Source organism: Xenopus laevis, chromosome 4S (genome assembly GCF_017654675.1).
Source record: "Xenopus laevis strain J_2021 chromosome 4S, Xenopus_laevis_v10.1, whole genome shotgun sequence".
In the NCBI taxonomy this organism is placed as follows: Eukaryota; Metazoa; Chordata; class Amphibia; order Anura; family Pipidae; genus Xenopus; species Xenopus laevis.
This window is the reverse complement of record NC_054378.1, coordinates 36,750,643-36,775,324: the sequence shown is the minus strand read 5'-3', so window position 1 is coordinate 36,775,324 and position 24,682 is coordinate 36,750,643. Positions and strand designations below refer to the sequence as shown.

The 24,682-nt window shown below is 38.9% G+C and overlaps 1 pseudogene; it reads right to left on the bottom strand.

Annotated features, from left to right (window-relative positions):
* Positions 1–4,289: 4,289 nt before the first annotated feature.
* Positions 4,290–24,682, bottom strand: part of LOC108715079 — a 32,346-nt pseudogene continuing 11,953 nt past the window's right edge.

The following is a 24,682-nucleotide window of genomic DNA, read 5'->3' as shown; positions in this document are numbered from 1 at the left end:
CCCTCCGTCCAAGTCCAGAGACATAATGTCCACATACGCAAAAGTGTTCAACATGCATAATACACCCCCATGAAAATCAAATAAGCCAACTGCCCAAACGACAAGTAAAGGGGTAAAATATGCCTTAGCGGCCCTTACTACCAGTCCCGTGCTTGAATCCGAGGCCCAACACAAAGTGGTGGCGCAAAAGATATCCGGAATGCAGGGCCGCCACATAAAGGAAACCCATGGACAAAGCGAGGACAGGGCTCCAACAAGAAAAACACCTCCAGGGCCAGTTACTGTGGATCCGGGTGATCCGGGTCACCCCTGCGCCCGTTGCGATCAAGCCAGTCGTTGAGGTCTCGTGGGGAGGTAAAAAAGTGGGTAATTCCATTAACGGAGATCCTCATACGTGCGGGGTACATCATGGCATACTGTAAATTGAGCGCCCTCAATCTCCTCTTGCTTTCAGCAAATTGGGCTCTCTGTTTTTGTATTTCCGCTGAGAAATCCGCATAAATAGACACATTGCTGGCTTGATATGTAATGCTGCCTTTCTCTCTAGCCAATTTCAAAAATTTGTCACGATCCCTCGCATTCAGCAGGCGTGCAATTAGTGGTCGCGAAGGAGTACCTGGAGGCCCGCGTCTAGTAGGGACCCTATGGGCCCTCTCTATGGCGAATGTCGTGGAGAGATTGTGAGTCCTAAAGGTATCTTTAAGCCATAGTTCCAGGAAGGTTTCCGGACTGTCCCCCTCTGCTCCCTCTGGAAAACCCACAAATCGTAGGTTATTTCGGCGGAGCCTATTCTCCATATCATCAGCTTTAAGCTGGGCCTGCTTCAGAGACTGTTGTAGCTGCTGCACCGTGTTAGGCAATGGCAGGCAAGTATCTTCCAGCGTGCTAATCCGCTGCTCCGCCATCTTGGCGCGCTCCCTGATTTTCTGCATATCATGTTTAATGATAGAAAGATCTACCTTGATCTCTTCCGTCGTAGCGGTAATCAGGGAAGCACATGTTTCTCTCGTGGATCGGATCTCCGCCAACAAATCCGAGAGCGTAGGCTCAGCCGTTTCCGACTGCGATGCAGGGTCATCTGGGTCCGGGGAACTAGGCCGAGAGGGAGAGGCGCCATCTTGTGCAGACTTGCCGTCTCTGGCAAATTTTCCCAGCTTCGCCGCCGCCTCAGAGGCCCGTTTCTGAGCTCGGTTTTGGCCCATCAGATGTCTGGGAGGTAGTTGATCCCAGGGGTGCTCCACTGTATCAGTCGAATGCGGATGTGTCAGGTAAATCAGGGTAATTCAGGAGTTTGGGCACCGGAGCTCTCAACAAGTGCGACTGCTCACATCAAGCTGCAGGCCACGCCCCGGGACTGTTTGCTTTTGAATCTGAGCTGCATGCTAAAGATCAATTGCAAACTCACTGAACAACTAAGAGATAGAGAGCTGAAAAGCAGGAAGTTGGTTTCTGTTCGTTTATGTTAGGCGTCTGCTCACTCCAGCCTTTATAGATTACGTTTTTGGATACATTTTTGGCTCTAAAATTATGTTTTCATCCCCTGAGTTAATGCCCTTTTTTATGTAGGACAGTTCTTTATTTTCTTTGGCAGCCCCATGATGGCACTTCCTGTAATCAGACAACTTGTTATCTACAAAAAACCCAGATCCCCAATTAAGGAAACTCACAACACACTGCCATTTAATATATACTTTCATTTATATTATTTCTACCATAGTGCATAACCTTGCATTTATCAACAGTAAACCTCATTTTCCAATTCTAATGAGTTTCTTAGCTCTTGTGCATTTCATGTTGGGCTGCACTGATTTTGCTATTTACTGAAGCATGAGGTAACTTTGAATATCATGTATACCATTTTCCTGATTTACAAAGATTTGAAAATGCAATAAGCACTGTTCAAACTCTGATCAAGAAGTGGAAAATTAGGGGTTCTGTCAGGTAAAATCAATAAATATTTGAAACACAACTGCCAGGCAAATTTTCAGGAAAGTAAACTTCAGTTGTTTCAGTGTGCACAATAAGGAGATCAGCCTGAGCATGGCTGATTTATCAGAAAAAAAGCCAGTGCTGCACCAGATCCACAAACCAGGCCCCTTACATTAGGCCAAACACAACCTAGAAAATCCTCAGAAAACCCTGGAACAAAATGATTTGGAGTAATGAGACACTTTATTTATTTAAAACAATTGTTGTAACATATAGGGGTGTTCCTGGGAAGCTGTAGAACGAATTATGTAAATATTATGGGCTCTGGTCAACTGCATGGATGGGGTGTAGTAGACCAACTGGGGCATGGGGTTTCCTTGATGGTAGAATACTATCAAGTTAGTGTATTGCGGCTGATGGGTAACTGAAATGTGGGAGTATTGAAGGAGGTCTTAGTGCACAGGATTATGATTCCCGGCAATCTTGCCTGGTAAGGTGGCATTAGGCTAGGGTTAAAATTGGTTAAGGTTAATATAAGTAACATACTGGTTAAAATATTTGTTGTTTTTGAGAAATGTTAATACCTAAAATAAAATATGAATAAGCTTTCTGCTGTCCTCTCTAGCCTTTCCAACATTCATGCAACAAATTAACATAAAAATTTGTAGGAAAATACATCAGTCTAGAAGCTGTCCATGTGTGCTTTTTTTTTCAAACTGTCCTTTATTACTGTGGTTTAGTGATTGGAGAAAAATTTGTGAAATACATTGTAGTCAATGGGTGTCCGAATAATTTTGACTTGCAACAATTTTTATGCGAGCAACTATTTTGACAAGCGTCAATTTTTTTTGATACAGCGGATTTTTAACCGGCGAATTGTCACCCCAGTTTTGTGAATTAATTCACTTGCGACAAAATGTGTGTGACAAATGTATTTGCCCGTCACTACTGTAGTTTGTTTAATGGTTATGCATTTTTGTGATGCAAAAAAGTTTAAAGGGATTATACACCTTCCAACACTTTTTTTTTCCAGTTCCAGTCTTTGTTTATTTCTGGTGAACGCTAAAACAACTCATATTATTTTTTGGATCTGCTCTATTTTGGGGTGACAAGCAGTGGCGGAACTACCGTGGGAGCAGGGGGCGCGAGCGGGCCAGGGCCCGTACCGCCACAGTGCCCCCCGGCAGTCCGTTCACCCCTGAAAATGTGGCCAAATGCGGCCTACTGGTGACAAGCTAATGACTTGAGACAGCCTGATCTTTAAATAAGTGGTATATTTATTAAAAAAGGAATTAAAATGTATAAACTAAGATGGAGGAAGGAAGAAAGGGATAGGGAAAGGTGTAATGGAGGGGAGTGGAAAGTGCCTAACTAACAATTTATATACAAATGCTCTTTATATACACATGAGGAAGACCATTCATTCAAGCATATATACTACTACAAGCATTTCCTCGGACAGCCACACCCGAAGGACAGTCCCAGCCAATCAGGTGGATATTGGCTGTTTTTGGAGATGATTCGTGATTCGTATCTTCTTAGGTAGACATGGGAGTCAAATAAAGTTAGGATGCACTGTTAATGATATCCCATAGTCCAATGCTTCAGGTGTCATTTGTTGATCCATCAGAGCCCAGACCAGTGTGTCAGTTATTTGCATCTCTTTGATATGGACATTACTGTAAGAACTGGTTTAAGGCAGGATGGCTGTTGTGCAGGTTTGCCATTGATGGAAAGGCAGATATCTGTTAACCCATTGTGTGTACGGGGCTTACTGTGTAATATCCAAAATCCAGCCGTGAGGCAGCAGCCCCCCAGGCCAACATTGCTGTAAGGACACTAAACACAGACAACACACACAACCAACACAGACATGTAACACAAAGATACAACAAACGTAACTTTTTCTCTATTGGGCAGTGTGTCCAAGATATTTACATTTCCCCTGGAGTTGCACATTATATACTGCTCCTACAATGTACCAATCTTCTAAAAACTTAAAGATAATATTTTGAATACTTTCACATTTAAAACACAAACAAATGAACATAGACAAAATCTGTGAAATTAAAATGAATAACAGAACAAGAACAGCAACACTGATGCATCATTGCAATGGGATGTTATTTTTTTACTATTTTTTTTTTTCAATTAAATGCAAACGCTTATTTTACTATTTAGTGCATTGACTGTACCACATGGTTTTAAAAGCAATGAAAAGTCATCAGGTGCCATGCTCCTTAAAACAATTCAATAAACTGTTGAAACTGTTGAAAAATCATGTTAAAATCACATTGTCTTTTGTATGGAATGTATGGACAGTTATTTTTCCATCAGTACTCTGAAAAAGAAACATACATTTAATTAATATACACAACATTACAAATAACATAGCAAATAACATAATACTTATTATCCATTATACAGCGCTTATGGCCAGATCTAGTTCCACTTGAGTCACATTTCTTTTTATTAGAAAGCAGGCATATTTGTGTTTGGACACCTTTGGCAAACTGTGCTAATTTGGCCATTCACATTTGAATTTCAATATGTGACCAGCTGCTATACAGCCATAATGGAATATTAACCTAATGCAAAAAGTGTGAGAAAGTTATCCGTTCTTTCCATGTTTTAGAAGGCAGAGTTTGAAATTGGCTTTTGGGCTCAATTTGGCTCTCTTTTTGATGTCCTGCATTGCTGGAATCTATATGTATAGGGAGACAACAGTTTCAGGCACTGGGGAAGGCTTATGGCCAAGAAGATCATTATTTCGTTTTTCATGTGCATCCCCTCTTGTCTCTGTATTGAATGGCATGGGTAAGTAGGAACATATTGTTATGGTTGTGGGAAAAGTGGACCTATTGTTCTATCTTGCAGGAGTTGAACCAAACCTGTTTGTGGAAATTTCCTGAATTGGTGGGTCCTAGAAGCATCAAAAATATGTCTCTGGTATTCAAAAGAATCCTGAGACCAATCTCTAAGTATATATACAAAGGTGCTGTATGAGCTGGCATACCTAAGGGCAGTTCTTGTACTTTAATTTTTGCCATTGAATAGAGGAAACATCATAACATATCAGGGCAGCTGAATAAACTTTATATGGGGAGTGATAATAAGTGCTAAATAGCATTGGATAATCTCCTTTCCTATACCTTGCATTCTCCAATGCGCTTGTACCTATTGTATCACGCCCACAAAAAATCCTTTGCAATTCTCTTAACCTATCTCTGACATCTTCCAGTTTTCATTAATATCAATTAGCACCTCACTGGACTTAGCAAATGGAGGCTTAAGTTCTGCAGCCAGCTGATACGGAAGCCATGCTCTATAAGCAAAGCACATGCATCCTTATTTCCCAAGTTGTATTGTTTGCCCACACCTTCCAGTTTATTGGAAATACTAATGGATGACGTACCAGTATCAAATTTTCCTAATATCTTGGTCAAATATATAACATTTTGTATGCTGAGTGCTGCTGATTGGTAATGTTTGCTTTCACTCAAATTTTGTCTGTCACATTCTGATTGGGAGCTGAAGATACTAGACACTAGATAATACTTGTTTTCCGGTACTTAGTTCAATATCTCTTTTCTCTTGCTCAGTATCAGGGCAGATACTTACTGGGACATTCTTCTTCCCCCCCCTTCTAACTGAGAAACATGCTCTGCAGAAGTGCCATCTGCCACAAAAAAGGGACTGTCTAGTTAATATTTCTACATTCTCCCTAGTCCTTCTAACTGAGAAACATGCTCTGCATTAGTGCCATCTGCCACAAAAAAAGAGACTTTTAAAACTTATCTAAGTCTTCCCTAACCTGGGCCTTATCATTTTTCCACTGCTAATATAATCACTTTCTGTTAAAAATTAGATAAAAAAAAACACTTACCTGTGTTAGGCTCCAGCCTTCTTATCTGGTCAGACCTTTAAAACATCAGTCTCAGGCTTCTCAAAGCTTCTTAGCCATGCAGATCCTGTTTCTCTGGTTCCTATGGTTTTAGATTATCTCCCATAGGTCAGACGTGTTGGATCTGCTCTATGTTGGGCTGCCAAGCTAATTACTTGAGACAGCCTTATCTTTATATAAGTGGTACATTTATTTACAAAGGAATTAAAAAGGTATAAAATAAGACGGAGGAAGAAGAAAGGGATAGGGAATGGTGTAATGGGGGGAGTGGAAAGTCCCTAACTAACCAAGTATTTACAAATGCTCTTTATATATACATAAAAAAAGACCATTCATTCAAGCATACTACTCTTTTCCCAGGACAGCCACACCAAAAAGACAGTCCCAGCCAATCAGGTGCATGTTAGCTGCTTTTGGAGATGATTCATCTCTTCTTAGACAAGTGAAGGAGTGAAATCAAATTAGGATGCACTGTGGATGATATTCCATAGTCCAATGCTCCAGGTGTCCCATTGTTCATACAACGGCAGGGTTGGACTGGGGGGCCCGGGGCCCACCGGGACTAATGTCCAGGGCCCCCTCCGACCCCCCCTGCCTCCCTACTATGACGCGCCGAGCACGATTGCACGAAGGCGCTGCACGGCGCGCCTACGTGTAGGCGCCGTTCCTCAGTAAAAGGTGCCGCGCGCATGTAAAAAAACTTTTTTTCTTTTAAGGATGATCGGGACGGGGGACTGGCCCGGCGGGGGCCCATTAGGGGTCGGGGCCCACCGGGTTTTTTCCCGGTATCCCGCCGGGCCAGTCCGACACTGTACAACGGAGTCTCCTTTCCTTTGGAACTCTTGTTATCCCTGCCCCAGACCAGTGTATACAGTTTTTTGCACCTCTTTGAAATGGACATTATTGCAGCTTCGGGGACTAGCACCTTTACAGTTGCCATTGATGGAAAGGCAGATATCTATTAACCCATTGTGTGCATGTATACTGTGAAATATCCAAAATACAGTACTACAATTATTTATTTTCTATTGTGACTGTTTTTCTGGTATTTAAGTTTAAAGTTTCATTTTTCACTTTCTTATGTCTTTCTAAAGAAGCTCTGGGGGGGTCACCAATTTAAAATTGGTACATTAGTTGATACGTTTATTATGTTTGGTCCTGCTGAGCAGAATCCCTAAACTGCATTAAAGGCAGCTCTTATAATTTATAGAATAGTTCCTAATATTCCACAGATCCTGCCAAGAAATGTATCAACTAATGAAGCAAATTGTAACAATTCAGAATCTGCACCTTTATTACTGAGCTGCCAGACTGAAACATCAGAGACAGGAACATTAATTTTTAAACGTAATTTTTGGGAAAATGGATCTAAAAAAAGTATTTATTTCTGGTGAACAATCTGAAAACAACTGAACCAGAAAAAGGTGTTTGCAAGGTGAACAAACTCTTTAATTGGAATAACAAAAATAAAAAGAATGTGTTTTCTAATCAATTATGGTAAGTTATCTTAAAAATGGTCCACATCTTGCAGATTCTCATTGCTGAATTTGCTTGCATCTGTAATTAAGGTTTTAATTATCTACCTTGGAAAACAAGGTGGTGCAGCAGGACAAAGTTATCAATCATTTACCAGCCCTTTATACCTTTAAAGACTTAAAGGATTAATAATTGCTTCTTAGTAACTATAAACCATTTTTTGTATATTATAATCTGTATAATACTACTTAAGAAACAAACTGGTAGCTTTGAGAGGTTTGTAAAAATCTAAAAAATACAAAAATAAATAAAAAAAATTCATGTTTTTAGACTTATTTTTATAATGATATTAGTCCTATATCTGTTAATATCTAGGTGTTTTATTGCCAAGCAAATAAAAAAGGAGAAACTTAATTTAAACATTTCATTTTCTATCAGAGCTAGATATTTTAAAATGAAAACACCATTGTTAAAATGTACTGGCCTTAACAAAAGATAATCTGGGGTTGTTTGTGAGATCCACTATTTCTTTAGTTTTTTTGACATTTCTACAAGCTGCAATATTCAAGTTCTTAAAAGTGTTTAAAACAAACCTTAAAATGTTATTGCCCGTGAAAATGAGCAAATAATATTGCTTAACCCCCTATAAAAGTTTAATTATTGGAATTGCGGCCCAACTACTCTTTTAACAGATAGCATTTTAGAAAAATGTTTGCTCCAGGGATGCTTAGAATTCAGGGTGCATAATTCATGTTTCTGGTATTACCTTATGACTGGTCACACAAGTGAACAGACTAAAAATATCTTTATATATCAATGATATACAGTACCTTTTTCCATCCCTTTATCAGTATTATTTTATTACTCTTCATTCCAAAAAGTAATTATCATATAGATATTGTTTGTTGGATATGATTCATCCCTTGCTAGACTAAATGATTTAATAAAATGTAACCCAATTTTAACCCCTTTATGTATTATAGGATGCACATCATTAATAACTTACTATACACAAGTCCTGAATCCCCTTTGCTAAATGAAAGGGGACTGGGAATTCCTCTGAATCGCAGTGCCTCCACCTAGTGGGATCTGGGGATACATCTACGGATGGCCCCACTAGGAAACAATAATTAAACAGACCCTGCAGCTGCAAGGGGACCCAGGAGGTATAGGGGCCCCATGCGGCCCTAATTTATATAAAATTTCAATAAATATTGGTAAAACAGGTCAACCTATAGACATTTTGGGGGTCTGAAAAATAATTTGCTGCAGAGCCCAGTAATACAGTATCTAGTTTTGCCACTGACACCAGTGGTGCAGAAAAAATACAACTTTATATAGAAATAAGGAAAGGCAAATTGCATTTACATTATAAATAGAGATGAGTACATTTTCTCACAGAGTTTCGCTGCAGAAATGAGGCCAATAGACTCTAATGGGAAAAAAATTATGCACGTCAAAAAAAATTGTCGCCCAAAGACCTCTCCTTTGGTTAGAGGTATTAGCTCCCACATAGCAGGTTATCAAGCACAACCTGTCTTCACACAGGGACACATGCTGAGATCGTTCAATACCCTTTCCTCAGGCCAAAACTCACACAGAATGGGTACAGGTATCCACAGTGTCTCACAGAAATCTTTAGACTGACTCCAACACTCATCAAGAGTTCTCCTAAGCCTCTTTCACTGGAATTCCTCTCCAGGCATCTCTCTCTGGATGATTTCTCTCATGATTATTGGGGTCCTGTTATTCCCGAGCCCACCATGGGCATTGCCACTTATGTGGCTTCTCTTCATAGCCTGGAGCCTGGAGCTGCCAGAACCCTAGCTGGAATAAAATAACTTCATTCTCAGTGAAGCAGAAAGTAGACTGACTCTGAGCACATGGCAGCTATGCTACATGAAGAAATCCATAACAGTGACACCTTCTGGCCAAACCAGGAATCTGTAAGGGCACAATTGTATTAGGGACAAACTCCCCCTTCCTTATCCAGTTTAGGCCCAACCATTTTTTTGATTTCCAACCATGTGAAGATTTTCAGGGACATAACCCTATGGGTACCTACAAAAATATAGTCTTTAATTATTTAAAAAATGTAATGAATATATTAAAAATTGGATAGACGTACATACCATAACCCAATTTCCATCTCTGAATTTATTTGGTTGATTACTTTATCTGTATCAAAGAAAAAAACTCAATATATCTGGTGATGTAAAATTAGTGGTAAAGTGAACAAAATAAGTATGAATAATTCAGTGGGATGTAGGATGTTTAGTACAGGATGGAGTTGATAATTTCCTAGCAAAGCCATTATATTTCCAACTGGTGTAAGTTTCAAATCTTCTCATAGGGAACTGAGGTCTCTATGGAGTTTTACCAACAGAAATAACATTTTAATTACAGTTAGCAATGCAGATGAAGATTATCATTACCTGTACCTGGACAGTAGGTGAAGAGGTAATAAAGAGGAGTATTTATAAACACTGAGCAAATTTGAACCAGGACAATATCATATAGTAACCTCTCTGCATTTTTCAGCTAGCTGCTAGTAGAACAATGAAAATAAATGTATAATTGTTGCCATGGGTTACTGCTCAGTTGATCCAAGTGAGTATCAGGCTGGGGTAGCAGGCAGGGGAAAGGGGATATGCAATAGGCCCGGTCAGTTATACCTTGTATTCAAAGAAGATTTCCCAGTGCAAGTACAATTAATGGCCACCGTCCATTCTCATACTATGGAATACTTGAAGCACAGCACCGGTTTATGTTTGAAGTAAAAAGCCTTTTTTCAATACACAACAAAATACTGTGTAACACTGTGCAAGATTGTTACGACTTATTGATTTTAAGAATGGAAACAAGCATTGTAACAAAGTTATAAATAATGACAAGGCCAGTAGATGGCATAGTATTCTCTGACTATAAAAGGATGTAATTATGTAGCTTGAAGAAAGGCCAAACAAGGCCTGAAACATCGCTGTTATCCAGATTGTTGCAATGTGTATTGAATAAAAGCATTTTACTAGTGATGGGCGAATTTATTCGCCAGGCACGAATTCGCAGCAAATTTGCGCGTTTCGCCGCCAGCGAATAAATTCGCGAAACGCCCGCGAAAATTCGCGGCAAAAATTCGCCGGCGTCAAAAAAGTTTTTTCCGAAAAAACGGGCGCCGGCGTCAAAAACGAGACGCCGGCGCCGTTTCACCCATCACTACATTTTACTTTAAACATAAAAAATGTGCTTCAAGTGTTCTGTAGTTTAACTACAACTCCCACAGGCTCCTGTGCAATAAAACAGGAAAATAATGGGTGCCAGGAGATTCTTGCAGTCGAACAGAATAAATTTTTATTTGTCAGAGACAAATGATCCACAGGGTACTTACTTCGGACAAGAGGCAGTTGCAGAATATATGTAGGCACACACATAGTGCACACAGAACTTCAGAGGCAGATTCAGGTGCATTCCCTGAGGCTGTAGTCAAGACAGTACAGCATACCTCCAGGCAAAAATACCTCACAGGTGGTCTGAATCCCACCCAGTGAAGTGGTCAGGGAGGAGAACCTAAAGACTGATACCCTATCCACTGTGGTCCCTTCACTGTAGGCAAATCTTACAGCCTGGGAAGCTACTCCCTGCTACACCTCTTTGATGGAGCAAAAAGCTACTCTTTCTCTCTTACCTCTCTGCCTTATTCTCCTAGAAAGTCTATAACATTATATTCCTGCCACTCACTAGCCTCATTCACAGGGTCCCTGCTCCCCGATTTATCTCTCTAGAGATACTGGTCCTTCTAGAGCACATGGCTTTTCTGGGCCTTGCTGTACCCAGGCTCCCCCCGGGCACACCCAGCTGGATCAGCATCCAGCAGCCAAAGAGGAAGATCCACCCCTTCACACTCACTATATCAGAGTGTGACAGGACATGGTCACAGTGCCTCCTGGCCAATAGCACAACTATGCAAATTACATCTAGCTACATGGGTATCTGCTCAGCAACTAGGGAGATCAGTAAGTGTAGGGACTTAAAGCCATAGGGACATGTTAACCCTATGGATCCCTACATACTATAGATTACATATGTAATTTTAATAGAGTTAAACTAGAGACAATACAGAACTAATCACTAAAATGGAAAGGGAGCACCACAGGACTACAACAATATGGCTATCATACTGTATGTAGTTAAATTGAATATAAAAGCATATCCATTAAGAACCAGAATCTAAAATTGAAAAAAGGAAAGTGAGCATACAAAAAAGTGCTCTAAAATGCAAGTACCTGCAATCAATTCATAATGATATTCCCCAAAGGGAAAAAAAGAACAGCTCTATATCCTTATCGTAATAAAATTCACCTCAGTGGTAGCTGCCAGATAAATAATCTAAAATCCAGCATCTTAAAGGAGATGCAAAGTAAAAAAAAAAGAAAAATCACATTTTTACTTTCTTTAATGTTGGAGATCCGTTTCTTTTTCAGTAAAGAAAGTAAAAATGAGATTTTATTTTTGCCTTTACATCCCCTTTAAGAATAACATCATCCAAGTGGTAAAAGTATGGTAAGTCTAAATATCCATTTAGAAATGCAAACATTAGAGTGATCTAATTAGAGTGATTAGATAGAAATTTAGCGCTATCACATTTAGGAAGTGAAAGTGAAAATAAACAAAAGTGCATAGGCAATTCAGATTTGGCAGTATTAATTATACAATGTCCCTAATCACCAAGGCTACACTTTGTACTATATAAGGGCAGATTCACTAAAGGGCAAAGTGGCCGTTGCTAACAACAATTCACCAGAAATCTCATCCACAGGGACATAGGCAATTCACGTAGAGGTCAATACACTTGTGAACGAGACCATCAATAAAGTTGTTCGCACCCTAACGCCAAGTGACTTTTCACTATGGTGAAGGTCATTACTCCGCAAATTCACTAAGATGCAAATTTTTACTGAACGTTACCTGTTTCACCAGAGTTTTCTAGGCCATCTCAATCTTATGTCAGTGACATTGTATCCTGTATGCCTGCCACAGCAATTAAGTACTAGTTAAACTTAGGGTTGGGCGTATTTAACCCGTTTTGTTTTGGCAAAAATTCGCTGCTGGCTAAATGTCGCCGACGCCCATTAAAGTCTATGGGCATCAAAAATATTTTGACGCTCAGCTTTTTTTTCAGTGGCGAAACAAGGCGAAAAAGATCACCCATCCCTAGTTAAACTACATCGAGGTAGGAGACTGATCATAAGACATAAACATCATACTATACAGAATGTCTGTGCACATGATCAGTCCCACATCTCTGGCTAAACCTATTATGTAGTAATTGAACTATAGCTAAGCACATTATTAAGAGACTGCTAAAAGCTAACTGGTGCAAGATTACATCTAGGAGGTAATTTCTTTTCTGTTTGCTACCCCTAGTCTGGGCCCTCATCCCCACACGGTCACTTGTCTCCAAGTGCTCTCCCCAAAACCCTGCATTGTCACCAGGGGTGCAGGGTAAGTTGGCAAGGTGCCCAGTTGGGTTACCTAGAATGTCTACCCAAATTGACCCTATGCTTGTTACTGCTTTTATACATCCTTACATGTCAATAGTGTGTGTGATGGTATTAAGGTTTTATGCTTGCCATTATTTAAGAAAAAGGCCTGGGGTATTGTCCTTAATGGCATGTAAAGTGAAGGAAATATTTGCTAGGTTGTTTCACCTTCTGCTCCATGAACCTAGTTTTAAATGCTGTTTTTTTTGGTTTGTAAAGATTTAGCAACAGTTGTTTTTTTTTTGTATAGGTGCAGCCTGCAAAGTCAGATTTGACTAGGTATGTTTCTGTTTGTACAAACTAATTTTTTTCAAGAAAGCCAGCTTCGTTGTAGATTTCTATGTTCCCATGCTTCAATATATATGGTGCGTTGCTGACATATTTTAGCATTTAATCTAGGCTTTTTGTCTGTCATACAAAGTCAGCGAGTGTTGTCTGTATCTTTGCCTATAATTATTAAATGCAACTTTCTTATGCTTTTGACCATCTTTATATTTTTAGTTTTAGCCAATTCTATTTCAGTATATTTTATTGTGTTATTCCATAGCTCCAAGTGAAACATTTTCATTAATTGCTCTTGTGTTGTAAAGAGCCTCCGAGTGGAACTTTGCAAATGAAAACCAATTACTCTTTTGGATTTGGATATATGTATTGCATGATTCTACTGGGTGATATTTTCATTCTTTTATGGTATATGGTTTTAAAAAAAGAAGACTGTGTTTAATGCCTCCTGGCTTTTTTGTACTGTATATCATTCACAACAAAGTCCCATGAAAGAGAAAGAGATTTTTCAACCTCGTTAATTTAAATTGCTTTTTACGTCTTCATTTACTGTTAGGGGCCTAATTCCTGTTATTGTTGTAGACGGATTAAATTATGGGGCTCATGTCCACTACATTTAGTTATAGGAAACATTACTTGTGTGTGTTTGTGTGTCTATCTATCTATCTATCTATCTATCTATCTATCTATCTATCTATCTATCTATCTATCTATCTATCTATCTACTGTATCTATCTACTGTATCTATCTATCTATTATCTATCTATCTATCTATCTATCTATCTATCTATCTATCTATCTATCTATCTATCTATCATCTATCATCTATCTATCATCTATCTATTTTCATGGGTCAATATCTAATATTTTCTATATCTATTACTTTTCTTTTCTCAATACCTCTATTCAGATTACTACCTGAATACTGTAGCCATCTTCCACATGCTTACTTCCAATACCTGACCAGCTAATGAGTGGAATGATTTTTGATTTAATTTAACTCTTATATTTTGCAGTTGTGAAACTTGTAAATAAGAAAAAAAATATTTGTGGTCAGTTTTACAAAGTCAAAAAAAAAAAAAAAAGTACTGTCGATGTTATGTAAAAGTCAATGACAAAAGTCCCTACAAAAATGTGGAGATGTTTCCTGCCTTTATGATCTTAGAGGGTTTTGGGCTGGTTTTCATTTGATAATCTGAAAAAGCCTACTTTTTCGGGCGACAACTCACAAAAAGTTGCACGTAAAAATGTACCTAGTAAAGACATATTCTTAACATGGAAGAGAATATTAGAAATAAACTGAACCAAGACAGGCAAGGGCATCTTGCAGGATTTTTTTATGTGATAATTATTCTTGGTGTCCTTTCATTTTGAGTTTTGTGATATTATTTTATTAATGAAGGTTCCACACAATGGGACTGGCAGTTTAAGGTGCATAAACCTGCATAATCATTCAATCTAAATGTAAATATACAGATAATTCTCTTTATTGAGGATATTTAAAGGCAATAATAACTCAAAAATGATCCAAAAGTATAGTGGTTTGGATTACAGAGGAAAATGTAATGAGCAGGTTAAACCATTCTATCACAAGCAGACTGTGACTTCTTCACATTACTTGTACTTTGTTCAGCATCTATCCAAAAAAAAGTGCAAGACTGCGCTATTTTTCCATGTGCAACAAGCCAATCTGTTCTAATAATTGCCTCGTGAAGGTACTAACTTCCAGTAACAACCTTGTCTAAGCTTTAGCAATTTAGCATTGTGCCACATTAAAAGTAAAAGCAAATGCTTTCTCTTGATTTTAGTTCGGAAAAAGGAACTATTGTTGTCGATTACTTTGATAATGGCATCTTACACTGTCTATTCTAGAAGCAATGTAAAGACAATATGAGGTGTAATTTTAAATAATTAGGTAAGACAGAATTATACAAATGGTTATCCTAGAAAGCTTTAAAAAGGGAACGGTTCATCAAGTAAACTTTTTCAAGAAATATACACTTCAAACATGTAATCTGCACAGTAAACTGCAAACAAAGAAAAAAAATGTGGCAGTTCTGAAGAGATAGAGAACAAGAGAGAGAAAATTGAACAATTCCATGGCACATGGGACATAGCCTATATTCAAGTGATTTTATTTTTCACACATCACAGTGCTCCAAGAGGGACCGAAATGTTGAAGCACTGTGATGTGTGAAAAATGAAATCACTTGATTTACTAAGGGAAGTGCTGGCCTGGGAATGTTTTATTCCAAAGTGAGTGTGTGCGTGTGCGCGCGTGTGTGTCTTCATTTTCTGTTTTAAAATTGCGTTTTTACAACTGCAATTTTTTACGAAAAATGTGGAAATACAAACTTATGCAAATTTTTAAAAGTCTGGAGACATGACAGAATTTAGGCCATGTATTTATAGCTAACTACCACCACTAGGAACCAAACTATTACTGTAGGAGAGAACAAACTATTACTGTAAACTGCAATCTACTTAACACCTTAAGCCTAATTGGTTACTTATCTGAACCTCTTTGTACAATCCACCTCCCCATATATCTGCTTACAATCCATATTATGCATATGTGTTTTTCCTTTTGTTATTCTGTTACAAAATGCTGTATGTATCTGTCAGAGCCAACAACAGCTTTGAAGAAGGAACTGAAATCTTGCTATCATTATCATTTTAGTTAGCCATTAGAAGTATCTCCTTTTCACCAGTTTTGTTATGCCTCACCTTATAACTTTTTGTCAACTGGCTACCATGGTAAACAATACTGTACTTGGAACCTGTACAATATCTTAGTGCATGCACAAACATATAGAAATGCATAAACGCACATACAAAGGCTGTGGATGGCTTAAAACATGCCTTAAAAGATATCTTGTATAGAAATTTACCACACCTCCTCTTCTTTCCTCTGGTTCTCCTGCCTGGTGGTGCAAATCGCCCTAGACGGTTAGCACACATCAGTCACACACAAGTAGAGTTTTGGAAGAGAGTCGCACAAACACCATATTTGTTGCAGGTGGGGAGCTTACCCCTTTTATTATCACCAACCATGCATCAACATTTCAGGGGGTTTTCACACTCCCTTCATCAGAGCCTGGTGCTCCCAACTGAAGTAAATGTAAAAACTTCAAACCATAAAGAACTTCATTATGGAAAGTGGTATTAAATACTGTATGCAAATTGTTTAAAAAAAAATACACATAAACGACACAAAAAAACATAGAATTGTATAATTGGCTACACATTCTCAAAAAACTCACAACACGGCTTTATACATAAGGGTAATTGTACACAACATGACATGTCATGGGAAATGTTATTCTAGAGTCATTATTACACAGCATTTTAAGTATCTCCTATAATGTTCAAATAATATCATCCTTTGTGTACTTGTACTACTCTTCCTGTGCATCAATTAATTTGCTTTGAAAATACAGTGTTCTTGTAATCAAATTCAATATAATTAAATGATCTCACACTGTCTTTTCCATATTCTAAATATTTAAAACTTTTTTCTCAAGGCAGTATGAGGTTCACAGGAGGAAGTCAATAGCTTTCATCTTGATTTATAGAGATGATGATAAAAGTTTAGTCTCACAGCTTGTTGCCCATTTCTATGCTAGATTGCTGCCTTCGGCATATGTTCGTAGGCAGGTTACCCATAGCCGATTGTAGCTTTAATTTAGTAAACATAGCCTACAGTTTTAACATACTGAAAACTGAGTGGCAATGGTAGGCCAATGCTTAATACAAAAAAAGAGGAAAATAAATCTAAGACATAGTCTAAAACTAGCTCAGCAAATCCTAAAATGCATTTTATACATGCTATTTCTGCTGTGACTGAGTGAAATGAGTGATAACAGGAAAGGAAAAATAGTCTGTATTGAGAGTAAAGATAGATGGCACAATTTAATCTAAAATATATATTGTTGATCTAAGGGGCTCAAAGTTGTTTTGATTTAGTCTTTACATGCCAGACTTGACTGAATAAAATGAATTTTACCATGACAATATTTTGTTTCTTATTCATCATCTAAAATGATAGCATATTGAATATAATAGTGTATGTAGTGTGACAGGAAACACCACTGTCTTGGAGGAAAGTGCATTGAAAAGAGTGCATTTAAACTGCATGATATGTGTTGCAGAAGGATACCCAGCTCAGGTAGGGTTAATATTCCCTCTCAGCCAGGTAATTAAGTGGCAGCTGAGAGAGAGTAACGGTTTGCACCCTAAAGTCAGAACAGATGCTAACCACCTTGGTCTTGGCTCGTGCTTCCGCCTGTAGCAGCCGCCTTTGGCCTCGGGAGGAGCCCTCAGCTACTCAGATGCCGCCAGGTCTTATAACGAGAGGTGCAAGGCGAAAGGTTCTGACCAGGAAAAAGGGGCACAGCGGTATGCAAAGTCTTTGGGCAGAAGGTCGTAGTACAAGGCGGTAGGCAATAAAGTAGTCACATCAGGCCGGGTCGGGGGAAGGCAGAGAATAACCGTAGTCAGGCAGGCAAGGGTCAAACCAGGAAGTCAATCAGAGGGGTTATGCAGAATCAAGGTCGGTAATCAGGCAAGGGTCAGGATTCAGAAGTCAGGATCATCAAATAGCCAGGCAGGGGTCACAACAGGAATCAAACAGGTTCAAACAGAATTGCACAAAGCTCAAATAGCACCAGGAACAAACTCCTATAACGGGCAGCGTGTAAAAAGAAAATGTACCTTTATATACTTTTAAATTTCGTGCCATTGCGCGCTGACATCCTTAAATCACCAGGAGGCGCGGCGCAGACTACAGACATGGCTGGTGTCCCCGCTTGGAGTGTGGCAGCGTCCCCGCTGACCCCCACGAACCCCACCAGGGTAAGTTTTTCTTACAAGGAGCCAGCTAGGAAGATAAAAGGGCTGTGTTCTCACACCTTAGAGCTCCCTAAACACCTCCTAGAGTAAAGTGAAGTGTGGTGCTACTGGGAGAGACAGTGGGGCAAATTCACTAAGCGCCGAAGCGCCGAACGCTAGCGTTAATTTGCTAGCGTTTGGCATTTTCGTTACTGCGCAAATTCACTAACGAACACTGGCGTAGTTTCGCTAGTGTTACTTCGCACCCTTACGCCAGGCGAATTTTCGCTAGCGATGTAACTACGGAAATTCACTAACTTGCGCAGTGTACTGAACGCTACCTTTTACGCTAGACTTCCTTCGCCACCTCAGACCTGGCGAAGCGCAATAGAGTAGATTGTTTCAAAAAAAGTCAAAATTCTTTCTAAGTCCCAAAAAACGCTGGCGTGTTTTCTACATTATGGCTGAAAAAGATCGAAATTTTTTTTGGGGCTCCCCTCCTTCCCCCCTACATTTCCTGACTCATGGCAACTTACCTAGACAGTGGGCACATGTGTAGGGCAAAATAAAATTTATATTTGATGATTTGAAGGTTTTCTAGGCATTTGTAGTGCTGATACGTATTCCTCCATTGAAATTTGAATTTCACGCCGTATGCAAATTAGCCTTCGCTAGCGTAACTTCGCTTTACATAGCGAATCAACGCTAGCGCAACTTCGCAACCTTACGCTACCCCTGTGCACAACTTCGGATTTTAGTGAATTTGCGGAGTGCTGGCGAAACTACGCCTGGCGAAGTGCGGCGAAGTTGCGCCTGGCGCAACTTCGCATCTTAGTGAGTTTGCCCCAGTGCCTTGCAGAAGGAGTCTTGCTGCCAGCAAGAGTGTTGCAGAGGCTGGTTAGCCTGAGTCCCAGGAGGTAAGCCAGCAGGGCTGAGTAAGAAACCCAAATGCTCTGAAGTTCCAGAGGGTGAGTTTCCCTGTATGGTGAGAGCCATGAATGTTTTGCATTGAAGTTGCTGAACTGTACCCTGAATGGTTTGCATTGAAGTGGCAGAACTGTGTTTTCAGTTGCCTTTTGTTGGGAATGCCTAGTACCTAATAAACCTGTGTTTTGCCCAAAGCCTTGATGTCCCTGTCTCTAAGATCCAAATCCTACGCTTACCTGCCTAGCAAACGCTAATCCCCCAAAAAGTACATGTGCAGGCGAGTGGCATGTCACAGTAGGATAATTAAAAATGTGATATTCTCACTGATTATGATCAGCATGGCACAATTTTGTGGTTCTGTGTAAATGTGATAATCTCTTTGATGCAGGTTATTTTAAAGTAATCTTAGATGCTACATTTGGCACACACTTTTTTTTTAAATTATTGATATGGCAGGTGCCTTGCATTTGCCAGATGCATAAATAGGGAAAGCTGCCTATAAATAGGATTCATTGGGGCTTATTTATCAACACTGGGAAAATTTGCCCATGGGCATTTACCCTTAGCAACCAATCAGTGATTAGGTTTTTAAAGTCAGCTGCAAGTAGAACAATGAATGCAACAATCTTATTGGTTGCCATGGTTTACTGCCCATGGGCAAATTTGCCCAGTGTTGATAAATGACCCCCATTGTTTCCTATGTTGTCATAATAAAGAATTTTTCCTATGCATAACAATTAAATGTATTCCTGTCCAGATCCTAATCTCCATATATTACAAAGGCCATAGGCCTGTTGCAGCAGTCACATTTGGGAATGTAAGTGGTAAATTTCTTTAAAATAGGTTTTAATAAACAAAATCTTCTCAGCTGAACATTTATTAGGATCCAAGACCAAGACAGCCTCTAAATAATGTATGCATATTCATTTTACTATAGAATCCATTTGATGGTTCTTCTACTTTGTAAACCTGTATTTTTTATGTTGGTGCTAAAATGATAATTCATATCTTGAATAGGGTGTTTATAGCATTTAAAAAGATGCATTCACACCTATCACCGATCTAAGAAAAAATAGGGATGTATCTAAGCATATTGATGGACATTTAATTACAGAAATCTGCAGATGTGCAGCAGTGCTCACTAAATTTAACTGCTAAAGTCTTGACTGTTATATAATTATTATTGCCCCAGGTATTTTAAAATATTTTTATATTGGTTTTAATATAAACCTACAAAGAAATAAATTACTAGAATACTGCAGAAAGAAAATAAATAGTCATATATTTCACAATTATAATCTTATTTTAAAAAGGTTAAAGTATCATCACAGTTCTATGTAATATATATATATATATATATATATATATATATATATATATATATATATATATATATATATATATATATATATATATATATATATATATATATAAAAAGTTTAGAAGGGCAGATTGGAGGCTTGATCAGCTTTCAATCTGGCAACATTCACAAAAAAAACACAGTACTCCCCAATTACCATAATCATGAAAGCCTTTTCGAATCCAAAGATTTTCTGCAGATGAAAACAAAGACCTGGGACAGGCAAAGAGACAACAGAAACACGGGTCTCGGTTATGTTCTGCAGAAAAACCACAACTTGGGAAAATAATTGTCAAGTGGCATATTTTAAAGGGGATGTGAGTCTGTATGACCATATGCATGCCATACAATAGAAGTGATGCTTGGAGACTTGGAGTGGATATCTTGCCTATGCACTTGAAGAACATCAAGGTCCTATGGAACTTGTTGCTATAACATCAAAAATTGTAAATATATTGCTTACATAATACAAAGTTTTTGGTGATACATTCACTTTATTTCACGGTCAGCACCCTAAATCCAGAACCTATGCTAAGCACCCTGTTCTCGGCTCTTGCTTCTGCCTTTAACAGCCGCCTTTCACCTCGGGAGGAGCCCTCGGCTAATCGGATGCCACCAGGTCTTATTAAGAGAGAGCAAAGGGTTCTGGACGAGCAAAGGGGCACAACGGTAAAGCAAAAGTCTATTGGGCAGAAGAACACAGTACAAGGCGTAGGCAGAAAGCGTAGTCAAAACAGGACGGGTTGGGGCAGGCAGAGTACAAGCAGAATCAGACAGGCAAGGGTCAAACCAGGAGATCAATCTGTAGGGATATGGATACAGAAGAGTCGGTTACCAGGCAGGGTCAGGATTTCAGAAGTCAGGATCGTCAAAACAGGCAAGGGTCACAACAGGTATCAGAAAACAGACAGAATACAGGTTCAGAAGCACCAGGAAATCACCAAAATTCATTCTATAATGGGCAATGAGTAAATACAAAATGTCCCTTTAAAAAGCATTGCGTGCTGACATCATATGCCAGCATCAATGCGCCTATAAAAAGAAGAGATGCCCGCCCTAAGAAGCCAGCATTTTGGAAGAAGAGGATCAGTGTGGCAGTGGGCATCCCCGCCACACCACTAGACCACCAGGGTGAGTTGTTACACTTTAATATCATGTCTGTGTTTTCAGCCTTTCATTGTTCCATACAATATGTGTTAACATTATTTTACTGCATCATCTTTAGGTCTATTACTAATGACAGCATCCTTGATCCATATTTGGTTAGGAATCAGTCAGATATTTCAGCATTATTTGCCAGCATTTCCAAACCAGTAAATGACAAGATTACAAGCATTTGGTCATACAGACATAGAAGACATGGCTGCCATGGGTGGTCACACTTGCACAGGATATTTGATTTACAGAAATATAGCCTGAAACAATAACATACATTTACAAATCTAGTTGATCTAGCTGTGCACCTGAAAGAACGTGACATTTATTCTTGTACAGACAAAATTACTAGATCTGCTAGTATATGTTGAAGATATATGCTTACTTGGTTTGACATTTTACCTGAATCCATCTATCCAGCTAATAACAGTTGACCTGAGTAAATGCCTTCCAAAAATGCATTAATGCTTCTTCTTATGTTAGAAACACTACATTTTCTTTGCAAAAGATGTTTGACATGGCAAAAAAACTGTAAGTGGTGTAAAAATTGAGACACTATAGGGCCATTTTATATTTAGTACATAATGAATTACTAATGTTCAAATATTAAGAATATTGGTTGTTTCAATTCTGCTAACATTAACGTGCTGAGACTAGGGGACCAATTTAAGATTGTTTGTACTGAAGGAAACCCTGCATGAATGTACTAATCACTCGGGGTTTCATGCCAAAAAAAACCATTTCTTAAATTGGCCGTTTAATGTAAAATGAAGGAATCTAAGTGTGAATTAAACGGTGACTTAAAATCATGCTTAAAAAAAAATCATACTTAATTATTTGTGCCAAAAACTGAAGTGCCAAATGAAATTAGCCGAGATAACCTGAGCCAACATGCAAACAGTTCTATAGAATAAGATACACACAATTAACATCAATCTAGAATGGATTCATATTTCCATGTTACCTAGTTTTAAAGAAAGTATAGATAATTGTACTCTTTCCTTTAAACAATATCATCATGTTATGTAATGAGAACAGAAGTAAAAAGCAAAGTTCAAAGATAAGGATAGAGGAACAGAAGCACTGTGTATTATAGGGTTTTTATTATTTTATTTTTTATTATAGAGTAATACAAACATAATTTAAACTAACATTACACTCACAAAGAATCCCCCCCCCCAGTCCACTGGCCAAATATCCTAATGGATAGCATAACAATAGGACAAAGACAATCTCGATCTTATGCAGAGTCTATGCCTTTGCATGCAAGCCAACCGCAAGCAAAATAAGGGTGGCATAGGGCAGGGGACATCAGTACTGGTGTAATTATATTTTCACTACTACAGTATGTCATGTAAAAAATGGGTATTTTATTAAGGAACTGAAAACCCTGTAAAAAGTTGCCAATAAAATGTACCACGTGTACCATTTAAAGATAATTTATTCATAACAACCATGTAACAAGCTTAAAGGGGAACTCCACAATAACATAACAAACTTTTTGAAAAGTAAACATAATTTCAAGCAACTTTGCAATATACATCAATTGAAAAATATGCAGACTTTTCATGATTTTTAATGGTTTCTGACAGTTCCCTAAGCCTAGCCCCCTGCTCTTCTGCTGATCTTTCTGACTACTTTGCTGATCTGGCTGACTACTGTTACTTTGTATCAACAGCTAGCTGTATGGAATGCATTTTAGGACATCGTCAGGGGAAATAGTTGTCCTGCATGCGCTATCCTAAGCAAGAGGAATGCGACATGGCATGCTTTTTTACTCAACCATCCTCTGAGGCTGATGTCACACCTCGCTCCTCCCTCCTTAGCCGTCAGATCTTGCTCCTCACTCCTCCCCCGTTAGCTATTCGTCCTGGGTCCTTGCTTCTCAATCCTCCCTTGTCAGCCATGAGTCCTGGGTCCTCATTCCTCACTCCTCAGCCATCCATCCTGGGTCCTAGCTTCTTCCTCCTCAGCTCTTGCTCCACACTCCTCAGGGTGCGCATATTCAGCCCTGTGCCCTGATTATATAGTTACTTGTTCTTGCCATTTGTTTTAGCCAATAGGAATTTTAGGTTTTTTAATTGCAGCAGTCAAATTTGAGCTACAGCTGACGGCTGAGGAAGGAGAAGCTAGGACCCATGATGGATGGCTGAGGAGGGAGGACTGAGTATCGAGGACCCAGGTCGGAGGGCTGAGGAGGGAGGAATGAGGACCCAGGATGCATGCTGAAGAGGGAGGAGTGAGGAGCGAGGACCCAGGTCGGATTGCTGAGGAGGGAGGAGTGAGGAGTAGGACCTGACAGCTGAGAAGGGAGGAGCAAGGTGTGACATTTGCCTTGAGGAGGGGTGAGTGGATAAGCAGGCAACATTGCATTCCTCTAGCATAGGAGATCGCATACAGGAGATGGATTTCCCCTGACGATGTCCTAATATGCATTCCGTACAGCTGTCCTCAGCCTGCATCCTCCAAACCCCATAATTCCCTGCACATGTGATTTCAATGAAGAAATGAACATCATAGCTGTCTGTAAGCTGTGGAGAAGTTGTAACATCTGTGTTTTATTCCCTCTTTCCCTGCCAGGATTTCAAATGATGCAGAAAGAGAAGAACTGTTAACCAGCAGGATTTCAGCATAGAAAATGTCATTTATTCATACTTTTTGAAGAAACCGGTAACTGTGATAGGTATATTAGGGGTTTCTGTGTTATGTGGGCCTCTTTATTAAATTTTGGTTTGGAAGCTGGAGTTAGTATACACTAATAATAAATGTCATTAAACACAAAAGCAGAGTCGTTAAGTCTATATAATTTGCATAAACTTTGTGATTAATTATTGGTAACAAGTCTTTGGTGCAAAAAGTACTTACAAAAACTGGTTATAGAGTTTTTTCATATGTAAGATCAAATACAGTAAAGACAGAATCTCAAGAATTTTACTTTGCTCTCAAACCAGCTCTCTGCTATCAAAAATGTAGGTGTAAGAAGTTGTATATCACCATCATATATAGACTATGGACCTTCTGCCAACATAAAGAATCCTTAGCCAAAATACACCTATATTAACACACTAATTTTCTTTTACCATTAACCTAGGGCCTTTCATAATTGTTACAGATTAGTTTTATTGAAATTCAAAAATATTTTATTCAAATCTGTCACTTATGCTTATGTTTAACACCTTAGCACTTTACACAAGTTATAGTCCTTCTTAATCTAAGGTGCGTGGAACTTTGTGCTTGTTCAATCTTACTTACTATGTTACTATGTTTATAAATTCAAAGTTG